The sequence below is a fragment of the Schistocerca americana genome, chromosome 2 (genome assembly GCF_021461395.2).
Source record: "Schistocerca americana isolate TAMUIC-IGC-003095 chromosome 2, iqSchAmer2.1, whole genome shotgun sequence".
NCBI lineage: Eukaryota > Metazoa > Arthropoda > Insecta > Orthoptera > Acrididae > Schistocerca > Schistocerca americana.
This window is the reverse complement of record NC_060120.1, coordinates 288,482,443-288,497,853: the sequence shown is the minus strand read 5'-3', so window position 1 is coordinate 288,497,853 and position 15,411 is coordinate 288,482,443. Positions and strand designations below refer to the sequence as shown.

Genomic DNA, 15,411 nt, shown 5'->3' with positions numbered 1-15,411 from the left:
TGAGCGAGTCGAGTAACGGCTACAGGATGCGGCGTCCAGTGGCCGCTACTGGACAGATTCTTCGGTAGCAGTATGCCCAAATCACGTAACGTGGTGTGGAGTTATAAGCTACATTGATAACGAAGCACGCCTGGCATACAGCTTACTGCCTGGCAATGCCGCATCCAGGCACCAGACACATGTCAAGCTGAAGTATTTCAATCACCCTGTTGCTGGCGAAGATAATGGGCCAGAGATACTTACAGAAAACACATGGCGCACATTCAGAAACAGCATGTGGCACTCGTATCCCCCTAAATAAGTCACACTATGTAAATAGAAGTCGGAACATGGTTCACTAAACATGACTGCAGCGGAGTGTGCGCCGACGTCAGACTTTCTGGCAGATTAAAACTTTGTGCTGAACCGCGACTCGAAGCTGTGATCTTTGATTTGGCGGGCAAATGCTGCGCCTGTCAACTCGAGTATCAAAGCACGACTCGAGATTCGCCCTCAGAGAGAAAGCAATCCGCTAGGCTGTGGCTAAGTCATGTCTCCGCAGAGTACTAGGCCCAGGAGTTACGCAGAAGGACTTCTGTGCAGTTTGGCAAGGTAGGAAGTGAGGTAGTGAAGGAAGTAAAATTCTGAGAGTGGATCGGGAGTCATGCTTGCGTAGCTCAGTTCTCACAGCAATTGCCCACAAAAGGCAAAGGTCCCAAGATCGAGTCCCGGTCCGTCACAGAGGTTTAATTTGCCAAGAAGTTTCAGATTAATTGCACTGAATATCAGAAAGTCTCCAAAAGACTGATATAAATTATTAAGATATTTATGCTGCGTACTGTAATAATAAAAGTAACTAAATTAAAGTAAAAAATGTTTAAAACTGTACTTACATGAAACAGCGCTTGTGCAGGATAATCTGAAACAAATAAATGCGTACTTTTAATTTTAGGTCAACACATACTGCTGAAGCATAGTTTGTTTTCTGCAATATAGGACGAGTTCGTGATGGCTGCCACTGCACTGTGAAAGAACGCACAGATCACAAAAATGCCTCCGAATACAACGTATTTCAAAATGGGTGAATCTTTCACTTTGCCGTGGTAGTACGCGCCAATAAATTGTTCACAGCGTCAGTTCTGTCGGTACCTGTCTCCTTTCCAAACTTAACATAAGCTCTGCAGCGCCCTATGCCGGGTTACCACACCTGAAAAAAAGGATGAAGCGGAGAAATAGCTAGTCACTGCCAGCTGGTAGTTTGTGAGCTGAGATTGGTTCAAATGGCTCTGAGCACTATGAGACTTAACTTCTGAGGTCATCAGTCCCCTAGAACTTAGAACTACTTAAACCTAACTAACCTAAGGACATCACACACATCCATGCCCGAGGCAGGATTCGAACCTGCGACCGTTGCGGTCGCGCGGTTCCAAACTGAAGCGCTTAGAACCGCACGGCCACACCGGCCGGCTATGTGAGCTGAGACTGGTCGACTCTCGGGAAGGGACGTTTATGAATTGTCAAATGTTTGAGTTTACTGGTCGGACAATTTCTCGATTCCAATTATGAAACAATCTTACAGCGAACTGCAGTAAAGGATATTTTACATCCACACAGCGCTGGCAATCAGGTAACAAACAAATGCAAACCAGCTAAAAAGAAGTAGCTTGACACATGTCATGCGTTTCACGAACAGAAATTGTTCCTCAGTAATGTTTGGAAATATATTACGTAAAAGTGACATGCAATACAGCGGTCATGGTTACACTGATGCAACACAATCGTCTGTTCTGTTCACAGATATATATTTTCATACTATTTCTTTAATTTTATACCTTGGCTGCGTTCACATTTGAGTTAATGGTGACTCGTTTCGATCGTGTTTGTTCATTTTCAAACCATTATCTTAGCGTATGTCGCCATTATTCCGCACAACAATCACTTTCGGATAAATTTAGATCTGTTATAGGTCTTAGTCGGACAGCTTGTGCCAACGTGAAGAAGGTACATACATCTAACACTTGAGCCACGATTAAATTCAACCGCAAGTGCTTGCTATGCGGAATAACGCCAATATACGCTAAGGTAATGATTTGAAACCAACAAATACGTTCTAAACTAGTCAACCATTAATTCAAATGTGAATGCAGTTAGGTTCAAATGGTTCAAATGGCTCTGAGCACTATGGGACTTAACATCTATGGTCATCAGTCCCCTACAACTTAGAACTACTTAAACCTAACTAACCTAAGGACAGCACACAACACCCAGCCATCACGAGGCAGAGAAAATCCCTGACCCCGCCGGGAATCGAACCCGGGAACCCGGGCGTGGGAAGCGAGAACGCTACCGCACGACCACGAGATGCGGGCAATGCAATTAGGACAGAAAATTAAAGCAATTGTAACATCGAATGAAGTTGCTGTTCCTTCTGCAAAAACAACGTTGTAATTGAACAATTTTTTAAAAATTACTTCTTCTTACGTATTTCGCCTGCCATCTTCAAATAACAAAAAGTACCAGAAGACGACCGCAATTGTGTTAATATAGCTTACCCGCAGTGTTGTTTTCTGATACATAATTCTTGTCGTGTAAACTACGTGATTCAATAAAAAATATTTGTGATCAAGACAGGACAATTGTGTTATAATACTAATGTTTGGCGCCATATATGTGCTGAGGTGCAGAATCTCTAGCTTTGCCGAACAGAAGGAAGCTAGCTTAGGACCCATAATAGAAAGTCTATAACGAACTCTAATTCCATGTTTCAGTTGACGTTAATCTGGTGTAAGACAGACTGCATCCCGTTTGTAACCAACAAGCGTCACTCGAATGTATAAGGTTTCCTGTTGAGGGTGTTGTAAGCTTATTCTGAAGCCTACCACGATGGATTTTTTCTTCTGCATCCTTTCAGTCCTAAGAGGACGACTGTACGTAATGCATACGCATGCTGTTCTGATTATCACAATGAGAAAATACATCGTTGAACACTGTAACTCAATATGGATAGCCATTAGCAGTCTTCGTGTCACATCTCAATTCTGATCTAAAAGTAATGCTAAAGTAATACTGTTAACTGTGCTTCGGTAATTAAATAAATCGACATGTGTACTTTAAGTAACAAAGTGTCACAATGACAGGTGAGATGTGGAGGATACGTATTTTCAAACTCCATAGCTTATGCTGATCAATTCTTCCTTTGCTCTACAGTAGGAAACTATCAGTTCACCGGGCCATCATTAGACAGTGACGGGTAATGAAGGCAGATACGAAAGTATGCAGAGAATCACTGGGACAGAGTCCGTGAAGCACGACATAGAGTGAAGATAATCTACGACTGTCATGATTTCATTTTTGTCACCAATTGCTTTTTTATTCATTCTCTGCGAGGTAATGAACTGTTCCCGGCTTCGCCATATACAGTGAGCTGTGCGTGCGTTAGTAGTGATACCTGCCGCTCATTAAACTTCTCTGTGCTTCGTATCATAGCGACACGTCCACTGGCATCTCGCCAGAGGCAGTGTAGCCGCTCGCCGACCGGATTTAACTGCACATGCGCTCTGCTGGGAATTGTTTTTCTTGCTGTTCCGCAACGTAACTAGGGTAGTCCACCGAGGATAGATGTCTGGTTCATCATGCTACGGATGGCGATTCGTAATTGAAAGATGTAAAAAGCATTACGCAGCCAAACAGAAACTCTTTTTGCAATTTTGTCATGTGATGACATGGTTGGAGACTGTGGCAGTTATTTGAAGAAAAATGATGATGGTGTTGAGACAGCAACCAGCCACAAATTTATTTTCAGTTCCTTTATTCAAAAGGTACCGTTACCGGTTTCGAATCATTACGATTCATTTTCAGACGGTTTTCACGCTTTCATTACAACATGTGGTGCGTTTTTTTTACAGATTAATTGTTCTAAAATATAAATAATACATGATTATAAGCACGCCACACAGATGGTTGCGTTACAGATTTGCATTGCATGTGACTTAGGACGTCCTTGACAACCTTTGACACTGCTGACATCCTTTGACGTTCTCTAAAGGCATTGTGGGGTGTGCCCACATTAAACGTGATCTGATCACTTCCGAGCGCAGCCCAACAGAAATATTCCCTTTCGTGTACATGTTGGAAACACGAAATTTGAACTTTATCCGAAGCAGCTTAGGGTGCTTATACTTTTTTAGAGCACCTATTTTGTGTCCTCCTGTGGCGTGATCACTAGGGCTTACGATATGCGTGGATAAAACGACAAAAGGTCCCTCTAAGACTTCCCCCCCCCCCCCCGTCCCCCTCCCCGCCCCAGCTCGATAAAACCCCAAGTTTTACCCGCCCAATTTTATTGAGATTTTTAAAAATGTACCTGTGCAGACAGAGCCCTTGACGAAGGCCCAGGCGCTTCCAAACTCGCAACCGCTTTGACATTCTCTGATTCCGGATGGCCTACTATCAGGCGCAAGAGCAGTGTGTAGCCTGCCTGCAAGCACCTAATATCCTCACCCTGGGTTCTGTCTGCACAGGTACATTTTTAATGGCTGCTGAGCAGAAGAATTCAGATAAGCAGAGCCATCAGAAAATTTATCCTGTCCCACTGTACAAATTAAGTTGTTCTACTGAACCATTGTTGCCAACAATAGTTGAAGAAATTACGGGAATCCAGCTGGTGAAATCCGAGAGATAGTCATGACCTATTGAGAGGTATCAAACGCTGAAACAAATAACGCATGTTCAAACTTAGGTATTTAGGTATCTGTGTTGTGCATCAGAACGCAGCACAAACGAGTGGGTAGAGTTGTGTGACAAATTAAAAGCATTAGATATTGTATTCATAAACAACTTGCTATACGCCTCCACCATGAAACGCCTCCACGTTTGGAAGTCAGTGAGAGCAATACTTCAAAACAGTACACAGAGAGATCTGAAAGTTTTGCAAACGATGCAATGCGTAAATAACACAGCTATCTCGTAATTATGGTACTTGGCCCAGACATTCACCATAACACTGCTAATACCAGGCAAGATAGCATCAGCTGTCCGGTTGCTTGTGCAAAAGATCGAAATAATAAAAATCCTAGAAGTGATATATAAAAACGGAGGATTAAAACTTATCGAGTATTAGGGTATAATCTACTGCTGTTATCACGAAAAAATGTTGTACCAAAGCAACTACGTTACTGAAAGCCGCAGAATGTCTTTAATTAAAGAAACAGCACAAAAGAGTGAAAAGCGCCAATCGATGTACGAGCTATCAGTTGTCACCTGCAACAATAGCGAATGTTCTTTATTGAATACAGCTACACGCATAAAATAATAAACCGAAACGTCACATTCATATAACTGTAGATGTGTTTTCGTCATGTCTACCTTTTAATCCGCTCACTAACGTAGTGCACATGATCACTAACTATCTGTGCACATAACTAAATTGTAAAGCTTGCAACTATGGATTTATCCTTAATTGTAACATTCGAAAATTTAGAGATCACACCATTTTTTGAACAATCCTTACTACATCTGGTACACTTAATCACTTTAAGTAGTGTAACCTTAACCTTCTGGTATTGCTTCCTTCGCCCATTGATCAACCTTTCCATTATAAATTATTTTACAATGATTTTTAACCAAAGGGAATTCTGCTGCTTTATTGAGGTTTCGGCACAGTGTTAGCTCGTGTACTATTTGTGTGGTGACTTAGGTGTCCCTCTCTTGTTCCAGTTCCTGGTTTCAAGAGTTTTCACGACAGGCATCATATCTGGCAAGGACAGATGTGCTTGTGTGATACTACTTGAGGTGGTGCGGTAAAGAAAGCGAATTACCCTGCTGTTTACGATGAAGGAATGGTCGAGGATGACGAGTCATGGCACAACCGTCACTTTCGCTGCTACCCGGCGAACTTCGCAGCTGACTTAGTCATTCCCTGAAATCCTAGCTGATAATGTCGAGGTGGCAAATAAAGTTTTAAATTTTATCCCTCAGAGTATGTACTTCTATCTGAAGCCCTCGTTGTTGTGGCCGTGCTGGCTAACGTACGTGGGTGGAAGGACACCTGACGCCTAATTTTTAGAGCCGGGGGGACCTCCTGACGAGGGAGCTGGTATGGCCCATGACATATCTACTCAGTACTTATAATAGTAGAGTGAATATTGTCTGTGTGTCTCGTGTCTCTTCCATCTCCTCCTAAACCCCTGGATCGATTTTTACCTAACTTGGTACGCGTAACGTTTACTGTCTGCAGAAGTACTGGGGGGGGGGGGGGGGGCATAAGAGGACGGTGGACAGCGATTGGGAGAACAGAAGAGGGAGACAGAGGGGGGAGGAGGAGATGAAGAGCGGCGGAAAGAAAATATGTGTGTAATATATGTGGCATACACGTGCACAGGCGAAGCTGCAGTTAAAACGATAGTATATATTTTAAAATGAATGCCTGTATGTCGTTCCACATCTCCTTCTAAACCACTTGATCGGTGACAACAAAACGTGGTATACATATCACTTACCGTCTAGAAAGAAGCGCTGTGTGAATAAGAACCACCTACTTCCCGTGGGTGTGAGAGTGGGGATGAAACACGGCTGACGGAAACATAACTCACGAACGTCCGCATCAATTTCAACCAGATTTTGTATAAATATGCCTTACTTTTTTCAGTTTTCTTATAATTATTTTCATAAAGATACTGTGGGTGTAACATACATCTACCACCCAAAGGAGTGGGGATGGAGGTAAGATGGAGTGACTTGTAAAAATATGCTATAATGACCGAATTGAGTTTCGGATTTATATTTCGCGGGGTCACTAGGCTTCCTGGTGACAGTCTCGATGACATTTCACCCTTAGGGGAAAGGTGCGGATGCAGCTACAGTCACTTGTTATCACATGCCCGTAATGCCTAAAGTAATTTCCACGACACTTGACGCAAGTATCACTTTCCATCTCGAAATAATTACTGTGGCAGTAAGACACAGCCCATACCCTTACGGTTGAGGGTAGAGATGAAAAGGTGCCGCATAAAAACATAACTCAGGAGCAATTTCAACCAAACGTGGTATTTACACGACTCATTATTTGCATAAAAATGCTGTGGGAGTAAGATGTCCCTACTCCAGCTTGAGGCGGGAGCGACAGTGAGAAGGGGGGACATGTAGAAACGTCCGAAAATGGCATGTTGGTATTTTTTCCTTTAATTAATTGACTTGGAATACTTTAAAACCACAAAGGGCAAAGTGTCGGCCACTTGTGTTGTAGCGGTTCTTAATACTGCTTGAGTACTTATAGATGTCGCTGCAGGTCACGATGACGACGTAACTTGTTTGGCGGGGCATCAGGTACATAGAGTGAGGTTGAGGGTCGCCGTAAAGTCATAGAATCGGTAAGAAAAACAATCGTCTGTATGTTCATTACAAGCAGTACAGCAGTTGAAGTCAGCGCTTAGCACCGAGCGAGGTGGCGCAGTGGTTAGACACTGGACTCGCATTCGGGAGGACGACGGTTCAATCCCGCGTCCGGCCATCCTGATTTAGGTTTTCCGTGATTTCTCTAAATCGCTCCAGGCAAATGCCGGGATGGTTCCTTTCAAAGGGCACGGCCGACTTCCTTCCCCCTCCTTCCCTAATCCGATGAGACCGATGACCTCGCTGTTTGGTCTCCTTCCCCAAAACCAACCAACCAACCAGCGCTTGGCGGCGCAGGCTGGTCGCGGGCGGCGGTGTGCGGATAGCTCAGCACGCGGCCTCAGGAAGCGGCCGGCTCACGGAATCACGATGCAGGCCGCTGCGGTCACGAAGCGTTGTCGGCAAGTCGGTTAGTGCCGCGACAGGAGGGGGTCGCACCGACAGCGAGCTCTGTAGTCAGTCGGTTATGCCGCTGGCGCAGATGCGCGACTCAGCGCAAGGTAGCACCTCAGCTCGGAGACGAACCGAAGACCCCAGCGTAGTAAGCAGCGTCACGGACTGGCGAACGCAAGTGTGCAGCAGCCAGCAGAGAGCGTGCAAACAGGGCAGGCGACGGCTCGGCAGCAAGGGAGGTGCAAGTGCGAACCCTTTTTTTTTTTTTTTTTTTTTTTTTAAATCTCATTTTGTTCGTTTTTGTTCGTTGTATCTGCGCTGGGCGGACGTCGAAAGGCACCCGTTTCAGTTCGTTGTTGATCCATTAACTCAGTTTTTTTATTACAGAGGGCACCTAGCCCTCTGACCGAACACGCTGAGCTACCGTGCCGGCTGTCCCTGGATCCGAGTAGGAGGCCTGAAGTAATCTGAAGTCCACCAGCAATGGGGAGGTGGAGCCAAGTAGCAGTAGGCTGATGACCCACAGCATGTCGACAACTGTCGTGGAATACCTCTCGGTACTGGTTGCGGACAATGACAAATACTGCATAGCCTGGGCGGGCGGTTTTTCCCGCCCTGTTTTGACTTGACATCATTTTTTACCCCGGTTGCAGAAGCGCGCCGTGCCACTCTCGGATGCGGTGTGGCCCCGTATTGCGTCGCGTCAACAGTGTGTTAACAGTGCCAGCTGGGCCACAGGTTACAGGCACCAGGTTGAAAGGCAATGGCGCAACGTTGTTGTTATGTGGATCAACCACACCGTGTTTCGGAGTCAAAGATCATATCATGTCACACGTCTCATGCTGTATAACAGCGGAAAATCATACAGTTGGAAGCAACAGCCATTCTCAAAATGGCGATCAGTTATCATCGGAATAACAAGCTTGATCAGAATTCAGATTAAACTGCAGGGCAAAATTCGCTAATCTGGATGAAATATGTGTACAAATACGTGAAATATGTTATATACGAGGGCTGTTGGGAAAGTAAGTCGCGAAATGTCGCGAAATGTGTTGAGCGCACATCGAACGCCTAAAGATGCCTAGAAAATACTCTCTCCCGCCAAGTATGGGTGCCTGCCGTGAGATTTCGCCTGATTTCACGCAGCCCCCACATGACGTAACTGTGATGCATTTCCTTCTTCATGAAAGTTCTCTCCGCACACTGCAGGGGCAATGAGGGCGATCCTGCAACGTTTTCGATGGGAAGTGGTTGATCACTAGCCATACAACACTGATTTTCATCTCTTCTCAGATGAACCGCTGGCTTCAAAGACGACAAATTGGCATATACAGCGTAGAAAATTGTCAGAAAGTACAGGCGGGTACCTTCTATGACGAGGGTATTGGATATTCGGTGCAACGCTACGACAGACGTCCAAGTCGGAGCGGCGACTATGTAGAGCCGGCCGGGGTGACCGAGCGGTTCTAGGCGCGGTTCAGTCTGGAACCGCGCGACCGCTACGGTCGCAGGTTCGAATCCTGCCTCGGGCATGGATGTGTGTGATGTCTTTAGGTTAGTTAGGTTTAAGTAGTTCTAAGTTCTAAGAACTTCTGACCTCAGAAGTTAAGTCCCATAGTGCTCAGAGCCATTTGAACCATTTTGACTATGTAGAGAAGTAGCTGGAAGCTGTTGCTACGTTTTGCAAATACAGCAGTTTTCATTATTAGTGTGTTTTTCAGTTCGCGACCGATCGTTCCTTACTTGCTGAATATCCCCCGTCTATCCAGTGTGTGTGTGTGTGTGTGTGTGTGTGAAATACATGTAATATTCATTTTTAAGTTATGTTGCCTCACCAGATTAGCGCCTTAAGGCTCTGTGTTACATATGACCAGGAACAACACATACCAAGTATTTTACAGAAAGTTCACGATAACAATAAAGTGCGTTAAGAATGCTATAGATTAATTCAGGGCATTGGAAGCGCAAGGGACAAAGAAAGAGGAGGAGGCTGAAAAGTCGATGACAGTAGTTGCTAACAGAGAACAGAATTCAAACAGAGAACTTTATAGACTAGGGGGAGGGTAAAGTTGCAAGGGAGGTGACGTTCACGAGAGAGAGCTGCAGACAAGTGTGTGGACGAACTAGTATTACGATAGAAGGTGGATCATTCGCCGCCTTTTGAAGTGCGAAATGATTTTAATTTCTTAGGGGTTTCGAGGGTGATTTTTCCTAGGTCGTGTTTCTGAGACAGAGAATGGTTTAGAGCACATGGCAGTGTTACGTGACAGTGCAGAGAGGATTTTACTTCGTTGAGAACGAGTATTTCTGCTGTGCTGTTCAGAGAGTGTTGCAAGAGTTGAAAATAAATAAGATGGAGTGCAATGACTGAGAAAACGATAGAGCAAACAGAGGATCTAGTATTCTATAGTTATAATACGAAGCCACTATTATCGATCGTTGGCAGGAGTGATCTTTTCGATATTGGGGAACGTCACAAATATATTGCACACAAGTATTCATCTCTTGTTCCAGCCGGCTTGAGCTCTCATACAAAAGCCCTTGCAGAATATAATTACAAGAATCAAGTGTGGGGAATATTAGTGACTCTACCAGTTTCTTTCTAAGATCTGAAGGAAATACTTTTTTATATTTCCTTAGTGAATGAAGTAACGCCGACACTTTCTTACAGATTGCAGATGTCTGTTCAGCCCAGTCTAAGTGATAGTCTAGAATTATCACCAAGTTCTCTGCAGAAGAACAGAACGTTGTATGTGTGCGTTTTAGGGTTAAGGATTGAAGATATTCTCTGAACTGAACGGTAGTAAGCCTCTTGTGAGCGACTAAGGTTGCTTGCGTTATAGATGCATTAAATTCTGCGTCCACTCTGATAAGGCGAGTACATCAGCATTTACATGCTGGATAGCTGTCCACAGGTCAGTTGTACTTGCAGTTAGGTATAAGTGAAGGTCGTCAGCGTGTGATCCGCCCACCTTTACAGAGATATTTAAAAATGCCCGTGACGAACGCCGAGGCGCTTGCAAACTCGCAATCCCTTTAACTGTTGTGGGTTGGCAGGAGAGTCAACACCGGGTACTAGAGGAAGCCGAAAGGCACGCGTTTTAGCTCACGCAGGCTGGCGTGAGGTCTGGAACAGGACAAGGAAATTAGACTTTAGAAAAACGGACGTAGCTGGTGGAATACTTAAATTTAATCCATTCATGATGAGCGTCGCTCTTGACTGTACATGACTCAGTATCAATAGTAACTGGTAATGGCGCCTTGCTAGGTCGTAGCAAATGACGTAGCTGAAGGCTATGCTAACTATCGTCTCGGCAAATGAGAGCGTATTTTGTCAGTGAACCATCGCTAGCAAAGTCGGTTGTACAACTGGGGCGAGTGCTCGGATGTCTCTCTAGACCTGCCGTGTGGCGGCGCTCGGTCTGCAATCACTGATAGTGGCGACACGCGGGTCCGACGTATACTAACGGACCGCGGCCGATTTAAAGGCTACCACCTAGCAAGTGTGGTGTCTGGCGGTGACACCACATTAACAGTCTCTGATTCCGGATGGCCTACTTCAAATGATTCAAATGACTCTAAGCAGTATGGGACTTAACATCTGAGGTCATCAGTCCCCGAGAATTAGAACTACTTAAACCTAATTAACCTAAAGACATCACACACAACCATGCCCGAGGCAGGATTCGAACCTGCGAACGTAGCAGCAGCGCGGTTCCGGACTGAAGCGCCTAGAAACGCTCGGTCACAGCGACCGGCCACTAACGACATAAATCGTCTGGGATTCCCTAGCAACTCACAAATAATTCGCGGAGGCATGTAATTTAGAACTACTAAGGGGACGACGGAAAACATAAAAATGATCACAAATAACTGATCACAACGCCCGCCACCAGAGTCGCATGATGGATTTACCATCGCACGTTCGATATGTATCGTTTGGACCCCGCGACTTCGATAGGCAATCATTCTTGGAAATTACCTAAAGCTCGTCCGCCCTTTTGTGTAGTATTGCTGCGTGATAATGAATCTTTACCAGATACTACATCGGAAAAAGTTCAGAGAAGGGCATCTCGTTTTGTATTATCACGAAATAGGGAAGAGAGTGTCACGGACGTGATAAGGCGGTGGGGTGGTAATCATTAACAACAAACGCAGTTTTCGTTGTGGTAGGAGCTTTTTGCGATATTTCAACTACCAACATTTTCCTACGAATGGCAAAACATTTTGTTGATTCTCACCTGCACGGGAGAAAAAGATTATCGTGATAAAATAAGAGAAGTCAGTATTCGCTCTGAAAGACTTACGTGTTCTTTTTTTCCTGGTCCTGTCCTAGAGTGGAAGCGACCCTGCTTAGCCGGCCGGGGTGACCGAGCAGTTCTAGGCACTACAGTCTGTGACTGCGCGACCACTACGGTCGCATGTTCGAATCCTGCCTCGGGCATGGATGTGTGTGACGTCCTTAGGTTAGTTCTAAGTTCTAGGGGACTGATGACCTCAGAAGTTAAGTCCCATAGTGTTCAGAGCCATTTGAACCGTTGTTGCGACCCTGCTTACTCCGCGCCAAACACTTGCGTGTGAACTGCGGAGTAGTGAAGAATTGGAAGGGTTAACTAGTGGGCCCCATGAGCGGCGGCGCTGCACACATCGGCAGCCGGCGGCCGGCGCCGGTTGGCTGCCCGTGACCCTGTGTGTGTGCCTGTCGGTCTGTCTGCCTGTCCCGGCACGGCGCGGCGCGTCGCGCCTTCCATTGTGTGCAGCGGCGCGAGGTCGCACCCATCCGCGATCTACCGCAGTCTGGCCGCCTCACACGGGACGTGGCACCCAGCGCGCCCCTGGAGCACCGAGGGCTCTGTGACGTCACGACAGCGAATGTCACCTTGCCGTCGCTTCTCGCACGGGAGCAGAGCGAAGTCGTACCAGACTTCGGCAGTGTGCAACGAAACCTACAGTTGAATCGAGCAGATGTCCTACTGCTAGGGCAAAGCCGTCATCAAACCAAAGACCGGGTTGAACACTTTCCTAGGCGTGGTCCTAATTCAGGTGGTACGTCGTTGCCTCCTCTCATCTCCGATCTGAAATACCCAGGCAGTTTAACGTGCACTCCGAACCATCACTCACATCAGTATTCTTCACATCAGTATTCTTCCTAAGGAAATGCAGTCCGAAAACAAAGGAAGTAGGTTACAGTACGCTTGTTCGCCCACTGCTTGAATACTGCTCACCGATGTGGGATCCGTACCATATAGAGTTGATAGAGGAGATAGAGAAGATCCAATGGAGAGCAGCGCGCTTCGTTACAGGATCAGTATTCTTCACATCAGTATTCTTCCTAAGGAAATGCAGTACGAAAACAGAGGAAGTAGGTTACGGTACACTTGTTCGACCACTGCTTGAATACTGCTCACCAGTGTGGGATCCGTACCAGTTAGGGTTGATAGAAGAGATAGAGAAGATCCAACGGAGAGCAGCGCGCTTCGTTACAGGATCATTTAGTAATCGCGAAAGCGTTACGGAGATTATAGATAAACTTCAGTGGAAGACTCTGCAGGAGAGACGCTCAGTGGCTCGGTACGGGCTTTTGTTAAAGTTTCGAGAACATACCTTCACCGAGGAGTCAAGGTGTATATTGCTCCCTCCTACATATATCTCGCGAAGAGACCATGAGGATAAAATCAGAGAGATTAGAGCCCACACAGAGGCATACCGACAATCTTTCTTTCCACGAACAATACGAGACTGGAATGGAAGGGAGAACCGACAGAGGTACTCAAGGTACCCTCCGCCACACACCGTCAGGTGGCTTGCGGAGTATGGATGTAGATGTAGAACAAAATCGTCGGAAATGAAATAAGTGCTAACTGACACATGAAAGTCTAGGCATTGACTACGGAGAGAACCTCAGACTTTTCAGTGAGTATTCTGGCACATAACCACAGAGCCGCCCACTCAGATAGGACATATTTAAGATTAATCGCCGAATTTGCTTCGAAAATAGTTTGAAGGCATCCGAACCATAAGGATTTTCTTTGAAATCCTGTCGTTTCAGATACGATTTGATAACTCTAAGTGCAAAAGCGTAGATTGGGAATCTGAACCTCTACAGATGTTTTACTCTGCCAGTCTCTGCATATTCAGTTTTCGTGAAGAAATGAAAACGTGATGATATTTGTTTTCTATGCATGCACACCATTTCTGGTAGCTCACAGCTTCCCATATTTTCTGGATCTATGTTCGTTACCCAGTAGAATTAAATTCATGTTGTTGTTGCTATTATTGTTGTTGTAGAATCAGTTCAAAGACTAGTTTGATGTAGCTCTCCACGCTAGTCTGCCAATCTTTTCATCTCCAAATAACTGCTGCAACCTACACGGTTTTGAATCTACATACTGTATTCGTCTCTTTTTTTCCCTCTACGATTTTTACTCCTAAACTTTCCACCACTATTGATGTCACAGAATGTGTCCTATCAACCATTCGCTTCTTTTAGTGAAGATGTGCCATAAATTTCTTTTCTCCCCAATTCTGTTCAGCACCTCCTCATTACTTATGAGCCGGCTGGTGTGGCCGAGCTGTTCTAGGCGCTACAGTCTGGAACCGCGCGACCGCTATGGTCGCAGGTTCGAATCCTGCCTCGGGCATGGATGTGTGTGATGTCCTTAGGTTACTTAGGTTTAGGTAGTTCTAAGTTCTAGAGGACTGATGACCTCAGAAGTTAAGTCCCATAGTGCTCAGAGCCATTTGAACCATTTTGAACTACTTATGTGATCTACGTATCTAATCCTGAGCATTCTTCTTTAGCATTATATTTCAAAAGCTTCTATTCTTTTTTTATCGAAACTGTTTATCATCCATGTTTCACTTCCATACATGACTGCAATCCAAATACTTTCAGAAAAGACTTCCTAACGCTTAAAGCCATAATCGATGTTAACAAATTCCTCTGCTTCAGAAACTTTTCTTGCCATTGCCACCCTACAATTCATATCGTCTCTACTTCAGCCATCATCAGTTATTTTGTTGCTAACATAGCAAAATTACTTACTCCTTTAAGTGCCCCGTTTTCTAATCTGATTCCCTCAGCACCACGCTGTTTAATTCGACTACGTTTCATTATCCTTGTTTTACTTACTTATATCGTCCTTTCAAGACACTGTCCATTCCGTTCAACTGCTCTTCCAAGTCCTTCGCTGTCTTTGACAGAATTACAATGTCATCGGCAAACCTCGAAACTTATATTTCTTCACCCTGAACTTTAATTCCTACTCCAAATTTTTCTTTTGTTTCTTTTACTGCCTGCTCAATTCACAGATTGAATAACATCGGGGATAGACTACAACCCTGTCTCACTCCCTTCTCAAACACTGTTTCCCTTTCATGCCCCTCGACTCTTATGACTGCCGTCAGATTCTGTACAAGTTGTAAATAGCCTTTTGCTGCTATCCTCAGAATTTCAAAGAGAGTACTTCAAGGCTTTTGACAGCATTGTCAAAACCCTTTCTAGCCTACAAACGTAGGTTTGCTCTTCCTTGAATCCTCTTCTAAGGTAAGTCGCAGGGTCAGTATTGCTTCGTGTGTCCCTACATTTCCCCGGAATCCAAACTGAAGTTCCCCAAGGTTCGCTTCTACCAGTTTATCCATCTAATGTAA

At 45.1% G+C, this 15,411-nt stretch overlaps 1 long non-coding RNA gene across 2 annotated transcripts in view; it reads right to left on the bottom strand.

The window, feature by feature from the left end:
- LOC124595416 overlaps positions 1–15,411 on the bottom strand; it is a 488,794-nt gene that overhangs the window by 104,703 nt on the left and 368,680 nt on the right. For both annotated transcript variants that reach the window (XR_006978203.1, XR_006978202.1), the window contains one exon: positions 873–898. This is a non-coding gene — a long non-coding RNA (uncharacterized LOC124595416). The remainder of the gene's footprint in view (positions 1–872; positions 899–15,411) is intronic.